Source organism: Nothobranchius furzeri, chromosome 7 (genome assembly GCF_043380555.1).
Source record: "Nothobranchius furzeri strain GRZ-AD chromosome 7, NfurGRZ-RIMD1, whole genome shotgun sequence".
Taxonomy (NCBI): domain Eukaryota; kingdom Metazoa; phylum Chordata; class Actinopteri; order Cyprinodontiformes; family Nothobranchiidae; genus Nothobranchius; species Nothobranchius furzeri.
Window position 1 is genome coordinate 60,327,208 of NC_091747.1, and position 13,321 is coordinate 60,340,528.

Genomic DNA, 13,321 nt, shown 5'->3' on the forward strand with positions numbered 1-13,321 from the left:
GATGAGCCACCATACTTCATGTCCTACTAGCATGTGAGGTTAATGAGTTAGAGCATCAAACTCTCTCTGTGCTCACTGGAGTTGACCAAATGTGACCTGAACTCGACTCTTTCTGCACTCATGGTTCAGTCACCAAGTCTGGTTTTACTGTTATTCATGCATATTAAACAAAATACAGATGATATATAAACCTCTGCACAACCAGCCTTAGGACTGGGGGGGTGGGGGGTGGGGGGGGGGGGGGTACTTGAATCGAGCTAAATCAAGCTTACACAGTGACACAGAAAGAAATGTATTAAAAGGGACCGCCGGGAATTCCAGTTCATCTTCTTTAGCACCGCTGGAGACAGCCGTAAATAAAAACTAAAGTTTGAAACAAGCTGTCAAACATCCCGCTTGACATCTCATACCTGCACAGGAAGCTCAAGGTGACCATTAGCACACTATTGTGAAAGGAAGAGTGTGAGTGATTGTTCTGGAAAAAGGGTGTCAATAAAAGGATTTATGCTGGTATTTGCGGACGGGGGAGGTGCAGATGTGTCTGCTATCTGCTTTTAGTGGTGAAGGCATCCATCAGGTTGGATTTTCACCTACACTTTTCCAGCTCAGACAACAGATTTCATAAAGTTCAAGTGAGCTTTCAAGAACCCCATTAAGAGCAGTTTCCATAATGCGAGGCATAAAGACATGCGAGTGTTTTCGCTTGACATTCAGGCTGCGTGAAAATGTGTCAGCATGTGTTTTTCTGCAGCCACGGACAGACGGTGATGAAAATCCTGCTGTTTTGGCTGCTTGTAAAAGCAGGTCGTACACCCGACCCAGACCGTGCCATCCGTGGGCCTGGTTCAGCTGTAGGCTCGTGGGACGACGGAGTGGTACGTATAGGGCGGAGCAGCCAGCATCACAAAACAGTGCAATAGTTGGAGAACAGGAAAAGTTACTGCTTGTGCTGTTGTTCATAGCATTGTTTGTGATTTGATGTGAGAAGACGACAGTAAGTAAGGTTAGGTCGGCTTCAGGACTACAAACGTTCCTCACCGCACTGGAATGATACTACGGTACACGTTTAGGCTTAACTCAGCCTGCCCAGTGAGAATTCAGCCGGCAATCAAAACTCTCTTTTGAAATCGATGACCCACGCCAGCATTCTCCAACATGTCCTGGAACCAAAACTTAAAGGGATATTCCACCCAAACGTGAGATATTTCCCATAGTAAGACAAGTGGGGAAAAAAAACTATGTAATCAGCCCAGTCCTCCTCCTGAATTGGCAGTACTCCTTTAGCTTTAGCTTAGCATTAAACACAGTAAGTGAATGGGATGAACTAGCATGTGAGAATAAAGTCTCAAATTACAAACGCTACTTACTGAAACTACTGTCCGTGATCTCCGCGCAGCCCGCGCCGCTTACTTTTCTTCGTCTCAGCGTGACAAGATGGATGTGTTTACAGGATGAAGTTTCTTTGGGGCCGCTGCGTCACGTCTTTGCATCTTTTGGTGGAAGCTTACAGCTGTGCTTTGTCATAAAATAGTCCGAAGTCATGAATGGTGCTGGTTATTCCTTTGTGTCGACATGATGATTTAGGCCTCCAAGCAGAATTAGTATCACTACTGAGTGATTTTAAGGACTTTTTTCTCTCGCTAGTTGTGCAAACATCAGCGACTATTCTTTAAATCTTAAGGTACCATCAATCTCATTTTGACTTTTGAGAAAACATTTTTTTCTTTTTGGGGCGAAGAAACTCGGTTATTTCCTTGCCTAAAACTCTTTCATGTTGTCAAAATTAAATGAAATGTTAGGTATTTGTTCTTCTGCGTTTCCATTTTATGACTTCATCTGATTAAATGTGCACATCTAGCTGTTGGGGTTATAGGTCAACGAATAATTTGTAAGCTTTTACTTACTTTTTGGATTCTTCAATAAAATTCGTAAGTATGGAAATATTTACCAATTTTATTAATTAATTAGGATATCCGGAGATATCCTCGGGGCACCACGCCTTCTAATTAGAAAGGGAAATGAATCCAAACCTCTTATCAATTCTATCTGAAGTTCGTAAATGCTAACGAGCTGCTGTTGAATTTTATATCACAAACAAATCCACTTGAAGACAAAACTTAATAACATTTATTAACTAATAATCACTTCAGCTCCTTCTGAAGCGTTTAGCTAATCAAAATCAACCAACTTATTTTATCAACAAACAATTAAAATAATGAATAATAATAATGTGACGTGACAATCTGATATGGGGTAATCAGATTAAAGGGGTTTTTTGTTCTGCTGACCACCAGATCGTCTCTGTGGAATGTGTAGGAGTGTAAGCTCTGTGTGTGTGTGTGTGTGTGTGTGTGTGTGTGTGTGTGTGTGTGTGTGTGTGTAAGCTGAGACCTTCAGTGGTGTGACTTTCTTCTCAGATACAGACAAAAAGGTTTGGCTTTTACCTTTAACTCAATCACAGTAACTTAAACACTTCAAAGGTTTAAAAAAATTAATAAACAACATAAAAGATCAATCATGAATGAATATCTGATAGTTTGTCAGCCTGGCCACAGCATAAACTAAGATTTAAACAATGATTGAACAAACCGACTTACTCTCAAAACGATCCGATGGCGTTTTTGGTACGGAAGAGAGAAAGCCGTTGGTATTTTGAAGCAATTTGCGCGGTGTGACTGCTTATTCTTAACTATAGGAGAAACGGAAGAAGAAGTTAAATAGAGGAAAACAAAAGAAAAAAAAACTCTTCTCTGATCGAACCCGAACAGGAGGCGTCCCCCACTGTTTCAATCGGCGTTCTCCGTTGATTTGATGGTTTTCCGCTGCTTTCCAGCTAGGCCTCGTGCCTGAGTCCGGAGCCGTGGCAACAAGCGTCCTTCACCGCCAGTTAAACTGGACAAAAGAACGATACGTTTTGTTTTTTGCTGAGATTTATAGCTTTCAGCGTCCGGCGGGGAAACTGTGTGTGGCTCCCGCACATGCACAGAACATGTTCCGGGATTCGGCGGTGACGTCATCACATTGCTTCCGGCTCAAGGAATCATGGGAAATGAAGTTGTAGCTGGCGCTGACTTTTAATACGCTCCAGGGCAATTTTGGCACAGTCTTTTGGAGAAATTACTGCATAGTAATTTTCTCATGAGGGCAGACCCTCAACATGGCTAAATAGTCAGAGTACGACTGTGTTGATGGTGGAGTTGTTTTAAACCAGGGAAGCACATGGGTAAAAATGTGAAACTGAGTTTAAATCCCTTTCTTGAGGTATTCATGAGTTGGTAACGCCTCACCGGATTCCAGCAGGATATGCTGGTGAAATGTGGAGCTTCTTTTGAGTCTCGCTGTCTTTAAAGCTGAGCTCCGACAGCCAAAGCATCATCGCTCTTGCAGCATCTGTACCAGAATTTTTAGTTTTCCATAGAAAGAGTCAAACTGTAGTCAAAAGTTGGAGCTCAGGGTGTAAGAACGTTATTTGGGGACTGATTTGTCGTGTGCAGTGATTTTGTTTTAAATGTCTGTTCAAAGTGCACTTCAGTGATGTGCCACAGATAAAATAAGGACAGTTTCCTGTTGGATTCCTCCAGCGATGGTGTTTAAACTCATAATAGAGCAAAAGAAAGAAATAAGCAGAAAAGAAATGTGAAAAACTCCACACAGCATTTAAAAAAGCAGACGGACTCAGACATAATCTCTGCCTCGCTGCCTGCTGTTGTTTTCCTCTCTGCTGTGTTTGGAGGTCTAAGTACTTTGGTCTAGCAGATTGGGGGGTGCAGCTGGTGTTCCCTGGTGCCACACATGCAGTGCCACTGGAGATGGAGCTTTAAGCCTAATATATGCAGGCACACACAAAGTGTTTAGAGTCCCACCTGGGACAAAGAGAGAGGGAGCAAGAGAGAGACATCAGGTTGAATTTTCTTTCCTTTGTCCAGAATCCTGTTTCACCCACCAAAGGAACCACATGGACATCTGCTCTTTCTGGAGCCTCGCCAACTGTTGTGACTTAAAACATCTCAATAATCTATCAAAACAGACACAAAAGCCTATTTCTGAACTCGTAAATGATATTTAACATTACCCCATTTCTGATTATTCTTGTTTTTCCCCTTAATTATTTTTCTTGGTAAAATAAAATTATAAAATGTTATATTATATATAAAATGTTATATTATATATAAAATGTTGTTTTTAGTCAACATAGTAAATAAAGACCAGATTATCTTGAGCTTGTCAGATTAGGAATAACCTGCAACATGGTCTGCCACATAGTCTATGCAACAAACAGGCTCAGTGCAGTGTGAAAAACAAAGTAAACCCTGTCCAAGTAAATCACCGTCTTATCTGTGGGCTGCGTGGTGGTGCAGTGGTTAGCACGGTTGCCTCGCAGCACGAAGGTCGCAGGTTCGAAACTCGGCTGCGGCCTTTCTGCGTGGAGTTGCGTGTTCTCCCCATGCATGCGTGGGTTTCCTCCGGGTACTCTGGTTTCCCCCACAGATCACAACATGCCCTATAGGTTATAAACTGTAAGACGCTTTGGATAAAAGTGTCTGCCAAATAAATAAACATAAATACCTGAGCTTTTAAATTCAACAGAATCAACAAAAAATGTCATTTCACAAAAAAAATCAGTAAAAGAATCAGTCAGTTCTTTAAACCCAGGAAAGTTTGATGCTGCAGTAACTTATTTCTCTTTTTGCCCACTCAGAGTTTGGGAAGAAAGGCTTTGCCTATGCAGCTCCTTTTGCTTCCAGCATACTGCAGAAAGACAGGAAATGGAGTAAGCTAGTCTCCTTAAATGCCTTCATAACCACACATCAGATACTGCTTCAATAATTTGTAATCGTCTTTTTATGATTCATGATATTTTAATGTTGTTTCCTAATGTAATTTTTAGACAGAACTTTATTGGAAACAAGTTAGTTTCTTTACCTGGTTTAATATAAGTGAATTTTTATTTTTCGTTGAAGGTTTATTTTTAAGTTAAAAGGAAATTCCTCTGTAGAAGTTTGTGTTGCAGATGACCTGCAGAACCCTCTGACTAAAGACTGCTGTGAGGAGGATGCCTAACGTACCCAGACTTAAAGACGAAATGCACCATCCAAACATCAAATTCCTCAATACGTCCAATTGGCTGTCGGTTGCAAATGTAGAGAAGATGTTCTTGCATTTAATTAGAAACAATAGAATGCGAAATATCATGAAATATGAAATATCACCTTAATGGATCTTTGAATAAATTTAACCAGAAGATCGGATCTTTTTATTGCAGGGATTGAGCAACACTTCGTTTCAACTCCAAGAAAGAGAGAGAGTCAGGCTTAAAAAGTTAAAAGATTTATTTCTAAACTATTTGAACAAGACTAACTTTAAACACTATGTGATGATGAATTAAAGTAAATGCATTTTGTCCTCACAGGCTCCCGTAAAAGAAAACATGGCATCTAATTTGGCGCCGCTCAGAGACTTAGACCCGCTCCCATGTATTTTAGACCTGATTTTTATGGTTATATGTTACAAAGTTGCCAATATTTTTCAACATCTGGGCATCATTTCATTCATCAAATTTTGATGGATATTTCCAGAGATTTATGGTAAAAATGACACATTGTCTCTTTAAGGCCTGATTTGATCCATGGACATAGGATAATGTTGGAACACAAGGAAAGACACCGAGTAAGGAAGGAACCAATGGGCCAATGATTTTGCATTAATAATTGACTACATATTTTATAATTGTATTTTTGATATTGTAGTTCACTAAACCCAGAGATAGTTAGTAAGGGATTTGTGGAATTGTTAACCGTTTTATAGTTTTACAAAAAAGCAGAACTTGGTGAAATGCAGTAGAATAATGATTTTTGAAAGTCTGCTTTTGACCTCTGAATACTTTAACTTGTGTTGCCTTACCAACTGTAAAGTTACCAGAATAGTGGCTTCCCAAGAAGGCACATACCAGATGGCGCAAGTTCTTGTAAATGAAACACCTATGCTAAGTGTTCCGGTGAAATAACAGGCTTTTATTGTGGAATGTGTGACCAGCTGGCGCCCTGCAATGCAACCATTTCATCTGGCAATTCTCCCAGCCTCTTAGACCAGAGTGACACTGGTGAGCAAACTCCTTCCTCCTCCTAACGGCTAATGAAGTAAAACATCATTCTTCCTTTGATCCAGGAAGGGTCCAGCTGACTCTCGGTTAGCATCTAATTTAAATAAACAGTAAAGCCAAGTCAGCAACAGAGATTCAGGGTGACTGTATAAAGGCTGGAAAAACAAGTTAACCTCAAAACACCAAACGTGTTAAATGGGAAATGTTTACACATCAGATGTATGCCTCCTAAGATTAATACTTTTGTAAAAATAAAAAAATACATAAATACATAAGTCTTTATATCTTCAACCTTCTTGTAATGGCTGGGGACCTTAAGCTCCCATACTACGGACAGCACCACTCATTCAATAACGCCGATCAGCACCATGGACAGTTCCTGACTGTGCGGTTCTACTCCCACTCAGTCTCCTGAGGTCGCAGCTGTAACCACTGAAGCTGATTAAAGATGGGATAAAAAGCTGTGGCTGAAGAAGTTTGAGGGCCACAGAACCACTTCTGTTACTCCTCAGATCCTTGAGATCCTGTTTTCTAATTGTGTAGATCCTGAGGATGAACCTTTATTCTTCGGGATTTTTTTTATTCAACATGGCTTGAGTTTTCTGTGCATCTGTGAGCCCTGGATCCCGTTTGGTAACTCAAGCGCCCTGCTGGAGCTGGTACCACCTGGCTGATTCTGTTTTAATATCCCTAGATCACGGGGCAGAGGTGGTGGGCTGGTTGTTGTTTTAAAATCCAGCTTTCCTTGTAAACAGCTTACACCCACCATGTCATTTTCTCCCTTTGAACTGTGCCTGTTTGAATTGCGCATCTCCCCCCGCCTGCTCGTCGTGCTGACTTATCGCCCTCCAAAGACTGACTCTAACTTCCTTAATGATTTCCATGATCTTGTGGCAGACTTCATCCTAAAATATGCCTATGTCCTATTTTTTGGTGATTTTAACATCCATATCTGCTGTCCTGACCAGTGTTGCCACAGTTACTTTGACAAAGTAATATATTACAGACTACTGATTACTCCTTTCAAAAGTAACTTAGTTACTTTACTGATTACTTTATTTTTAAAGTAACTAAGTTAGATTACTAGTTATTTTATTGGTTACTTTCAGAAGCTGCCAATAACACTCCCCACTGCCTCAACATAAAAACTTCAACCGGTTTTGCCAATACTCACTTTATTGGAAGTGTATTTTAACAGTAACGTCAACAATATATCTCCTGACATTTGAAGTTGAACTTAAAACTTTTTTCCTGACAGAAATACTTGTTTGTATGAAAATAAAGAAAGTCTTTGACTTTATTTAACATAAATACTTTAAAAAAAAGGAGTCTTTCTTGACTTCATTTCACATGAAAGCTTTTTATAAAAAAACAAACAAAGAGTCTTTCTTGACTTCCCTTAAGATACCTTTTATACCATCCACATGTAAGCACTATTGTCCGCTTTTGTAACTTTGGAGTAATCTTATGAAAAAAAAGAGAATGCAGGTCCAACTTAAATTGCCTTACTTCCTTGCAAGTAATTGATTTAAGTTAATCAACTTGAAAACTTTAATAAATTTATTAAGTGACTTTGATAAATTTAATTCAATTACTTGTAAATAGTTCTTTAAATTGGATTCCCTATTCTCTTTTTTTCAGTACATGTTGTCATCACATGTTATGGGGGAAACAGTAGAGTGGGGTGAGTAAACCAGTGGTTGTACCTCATTAACAGAAGCTTCTCAAACCTTTTGTCAGAAAGTCGATTTCTTTTCGGCGTGAGCACCAAACCCCCCAGACTAAAAAGCCGCTCCACAGGAGCACTTGATGGGGTTGGAGCGTTATACTTTAAGAAGATTGTCTTTATGCTTGGAAACTTATGCAGAATCTGAAGGTCGTAGCCTGACATCAGGTAGTCCATGACTTCTTTTTCTGCAGAATAGGTCTCCTCCTCTGGCTCTGCCTCAAAAGTGAAAAAGTCCATCTCACCTTGGCTGCTAGATGTAGTAGCACTGGGTACACTGGCAGGGTTGTTTGCCAGAGGAGCAGTGGTGCAACACTCTGCTGTCAGAAGCTGTTTTACTTGCTCCCTCCTTCCTGCATCTCTCAGCCATCGGAGTTTGAATTTTGGACAACTGGCAGCTGCGAGGAGGGCATCTTTGTCATCCAGCACACCGGCGAAATGAATCTGAATAGCCTAAAAACATAATCGATATTTTTATGCCTAAAATGTATTATGTTATTGAATTATTTGCAAACAATGCCTAATATGAGATCAGTATTATGGATTTATTTTGTTTTAGGTGACTTGTAAACATTTTAATTGTTTTAATCTTATTTTTCAATGATAATTAATATTCTGTTCCATGTTTGTGAATTGTATGAAGCAATACATTTGACTAATTTCAAGATGGAGCATACCTGTACAATGGCATCTGGAAGGCCTGCAGTCATCCTGGAGAGGTCATCCTTCACAGCCTGGGTCTTCTGCATCAGAACTTCAAGTGTTGGTAGTAAAGTTCCATATGGACAGTCGCCTTGTAAAATGTCCAATGCTGCAGTCAGAGGTTTCATGGCCATGCAGTACTCATGCAGGAACTGGTATTCTTGATCTTTGAAGCACTTCAGTCCTAGCTTTGTGCACAGAGTATTCAGCTCACCCATGGGGATTTCTGCAATTCTCTTTACAGCATCAAAAAAGGAATTCCACCTTGTGGATGTTGGTATTAGGAGCTTTCTTTTGCTGATTTCTTCCACGGTTTCTGATGCAAGTGTAGATCTACTCGATTTGGTCCAAAGAGCTGTGCATTTTGCTGTGCTGCTCCTATACACAGACCTGCTCTCTGCATTGGTTGTTAAATGTTTCTCCACATCACGTGTGCAAATTATGTTGATGGTGTGCGAAGCACACCTGCGGTGCGGGGGAAGAGACAGCTGACCATCACTTTCATTCTCAGCTGAGAGGATTTCTGACAGATCTGAAAAAGTGACATCATCGTCTTTCGGGGTGGACTCTTCCTCCTCCGTCTCATCATCGGACTCCGTGACATGATGATAAACTTGAAACGCCTTAACAAAGTTGGATCCATTATCAGTAACTGTTGCAACTACTTTGTTGAGTAATCCATAAGAGGAGTGAATATTTTCGATTTCTGTACCAATGACATCATACGTGTGTCTACCACGAATTCGCCTACATGCTAATGCAACCTTGTGGCGCTCTAATGTGGTTCTACTGATCCAGTGGAGCGTTACTCCCATGTAGCTTCTGTTGTTAGCAGTCCAAATATCCGCGGTAGTTGAAACAAAGTCAATCTCATTAAGTGCGGCCTTCAAATTTCTCTCCATTTCTGTAAACTCCTTCTCCAAGTAAGAAGTAAAAGTCGTTCGGTGAGGCAGCTTGGCATTAACAGAAGTAGGGATCTTTTTTATTATGGCACGAAACGAGGGAGAGTCAACAGTGTTTATAGGTAGCATTTCTTCTACAATATACTGCGCGACCAACTTCTTCAATTCTTCATCACTTACTGGTTTTGCACCAAAGTCCAACTTTTGTTGTTTGGGGGATGTAGGACCTGCGGAAGTCACGGCTCTCTGCTTCGGACCCCTTGGTGGGACTCTCTCTGTGAGTTTGACTGTGCTGTGCTGCGACTCCAAATGTTTCTTTAAGTTTGACGTCGTGTTTTTGAAGGTAGATAACACTTTTTCGCCAACACAGAGTGTACAACGAACCTTAATATTGAAATCTTTAGCTGACAGAAACTCAAAATAGTGACCATATTTCCAGCTAAAGAACGCACATCTCTCTCCCTCCATTGTTGTTTACAATTTTTTACGTCGCTAGCTGCTTGTGAGCGGAAAACGTGACCTGCCGCTTATGTGACGTTTCACGAGTCACGAGGTCACGACACGTATAATTTTGATTAAAAAAATAATAACGCACAGTGGTTTGGAAAAGTAACTTTAATCTGACTACTGTTATGGAAATAGTAATGCGTTAGATTAGTCGTTACTAAAAAAAATGGTCATATTAAGAGTAACGCGTTACTAAGCAACGCGTTACCGGCATCACTGGTCCTGACAATGTGCTTGCTAAAGGTTTTTTGGATTTGCTAGATTCATTCAATTTAACTCAATGGGTATCGTCCCCAACTCATGCCAGGGGTTACACCCTGGACCTGGTTCTCTCTTTTGGTCTCCCTGTCATGAACCTTGTGACTTTGCCTCCTGTGTTCTCTGACCACTCTCTCTGTGATGTTACGTTGCCATGTCCTGTCCCTGTGTGTGAAGCTCCAGCTACTAGGTTCAGAGCCCTGGATGCAGAAACTGTTTCAAAGTTCATGGACTGTATGTCTGCAAGGTTAGAGACCTTTAACCCAGATCCATCTAACATTGATCACTATTCACAACACTTTGATTTAATTTGTAATCAGGTCCTGGATGTGGATGCCCCTCTCAAGCTTTGCAAGTCTAGGCCTAGGAGGGAGCCATGGCTCTCTGATGTCACACGGGCTTGTAGGCGGACCTGTAGATCCTCTGAGAGAAAGTGGAAAAAGGATGGCCTACAAGTCTTGCGTGACTTGTTCAGAGCATCTCTGGTTGCTTATCAGGATGCTGTGAGGGCTGCTAGAACGGCCTATTTTGCAGACATCATTGAAACAAACTCCAATAATCCTAAGATTCTCTTCAAAACACTAAACTCTGTTCTGGTGTATCAGGAGCCTAGCTTCATGTCTCCTACAGCTGCTGGAAACTGAAGATTTTCACAAATTCTTTGTTCATAAAGTATCGGGCATTAGAGCAGCTATTTCTAGTAACTTTTGACCCTGTTCCAGTTCCTCCATCACCACCCACCCTGAGCTCCCTCAATACCATTTGTTATTCTGAGCTGAGTAAGCTTGTTGCGAGGCAGAAGCCATCTGGCTCTCCACTTGATGTTTATGTTTATGTTTATGTGCTTAGCAGACGCTTTTACCCAAAGCGACTTACAATTTTTTTTTAACCTATAGGGCATGTTGTGATCTGTGGGGGAAGCCGGAGTACCCGGAGAAAACCCACGCATGCATGGGGAGAACACGCAACTCCACGCAGAAAGGCCGCAGCCGAGTTTCGAACCTGCGACCTTCGTGTTGCGAGGCAACAGTGCTAACCACTGAGCCACCATGCAGCCCAGTGTTCTGCCGCCTCGTCTCTGGAAGGCTTCCTTTCCGTGTCTTGGCCCATCACTTGGTCAGATTATCAATGGGAGCCTCAGCACAGGTGTAGTCCCAGCTGCTTTGAAAGCAGCAGTTATTCGGCCGACCCTGAAGAAACCCGGCGCCGATGTCTCTGTGATGGAACATTGCAGGCCTATCTCTACCCTGCCTTTTACATCAAAACTGCTTGAGAAAGTCATTTATCAGCAGCTGGTCTCACATTTATCTGTTTGAGGTTTTCCAATCAGGGTTCAGGTCTGGCCATAGTACAGAGTCGGCTCTACTGAAGGTCTTAAATGATATCTATCAATCACTAGATCAGGGTACATCTGCGCAGGGGGCGGCGTTAGGCCCGGCTACTTTGGCTCAAGCCCTGAATGTTTTATGAAAAGACTAGTGCGTGTGACGTGTGGGTTTATGTGCGCGCGTGTGTTAAGCCCCGGATCTTTTTCAGTCCTAAATCCGCCCCTGCATCTGCGGTGCTTCTGTTGTTAGATCTGACGGCAACTTTTGACACAGTTGACCACGTGATTCTGCTTGATCGCTTGGAACAATGGGTTGGTTTGGATCGTATCTCCACAACAGGACATTCTGTGTTAAACTAGGTGATGTTTTTTCTTCTTGGGAGGGGCTCCGCTGGGGGGTCCTGCAGGGATCGATCCTTGGTCCTTTGTTTGCCATTTATTTGCTACCTCTGGGGTTAATCTTTCGTAAACATAGCCTAGCGTTCCATCTCTATGCTGACGATTGCCAGATTTACTCTCCATTGTGTCAAGAAAAAGGTCTCTCTATCCAGTCCTTTGTGTCCTGTCTTAACGAGGTGAAGTCTTGGCTACTGGCCAACTTTCTGCATCTGAATGAGGGAAAGACAGAGCTTATTGTTTTTCACCCCAACAGCAGGGCTGTGGGTCGTTATGTTGATCTTGGCCCTCTTTCTCCCTACTCGAAACCAGTTGTCACCAGTCTGGAGGTGAAAATTGACGCTAGTCTAAATTTGATGCTCACATCAACTCTGTGATCCAGTCCAGTTTCTTTCATCTGAGACGCCCTGCAAAAATCAAGCGTATGCTGTTGAGAGCCCACCTGGAGCGGGTACTCCATGCTTTGGTAATTTCTAGGCCTGATTACTGCAACTCTGTATATGCAGGGTTGTGTCAGTCATTACTGCATCGCCTACAGGTTGTGCAGAACAGCACAGCCAGGTTTCTGACTGGGACCAGGAAACAGGACAACGTCTTTGCGGTTCTGGCCTCCCTGCGCTGGCTTCCAGTCTGTTATCGTTCACACTTTAAACTCCTCGTCTTTGTTCACAATTTCTTCCAGGGTGGTGTTCCCCCCTATCTAGCCATACTCCTGAACAGAAATTCCCTATCACGCGCTCTGCGTTCCTCTGACCAAGGTCTGCTCGCTGTCCCTCGTTCTAGGTGTCGTACTCGCGGAGACCGGGCTTTCTCAGTCCTAGCACCGTCACTCTGGAACCAGTTGCCACCCTCTGTTAGGCTGTCCCCATCTCTGTCAGTCTTTAAGAGTTGCCTAAAAACCCACCTTCTCCACTTGGCGTTCCCTGAACGTGTTTGAGTTTGGCCCTCTTTTATGTTGATTTTATTTCCCTGTTTTCATTGGTCTCTTTATCCCTTGTTTTACCTATTTGTCTTCTACTAGAATGTTTTACCTTTTTTGAACTATTTGAATTGCTTTTATTTTCAGTTTATTCATCATGCTTCACATTTCTCATGTACCATGTTCAGCGCCTTGGGCTTCCCGAAGGCGCTTTATAAATATTTGATTGATTGATTGATTGACTGACTTAGAACAGATTAGATTTTGTGATTTTGGTTGCTGATTACTTAAGTGTGTTTTAGAGAATTCTTTTTAGTTTCTCAATTATTTAACCACTGCGCTATCTTGGATTTGAGTTGTTTATAGAGACTTGGTTTGGTGAGTTTGTTTTGGATTTGAGTTTTTCAGCCTTTCCGTGACTCATTTTTTGGTTTGTCTTTATAGTTAAATATGACTCCTCCCTTAGAGCAAATAGTTTATTGGT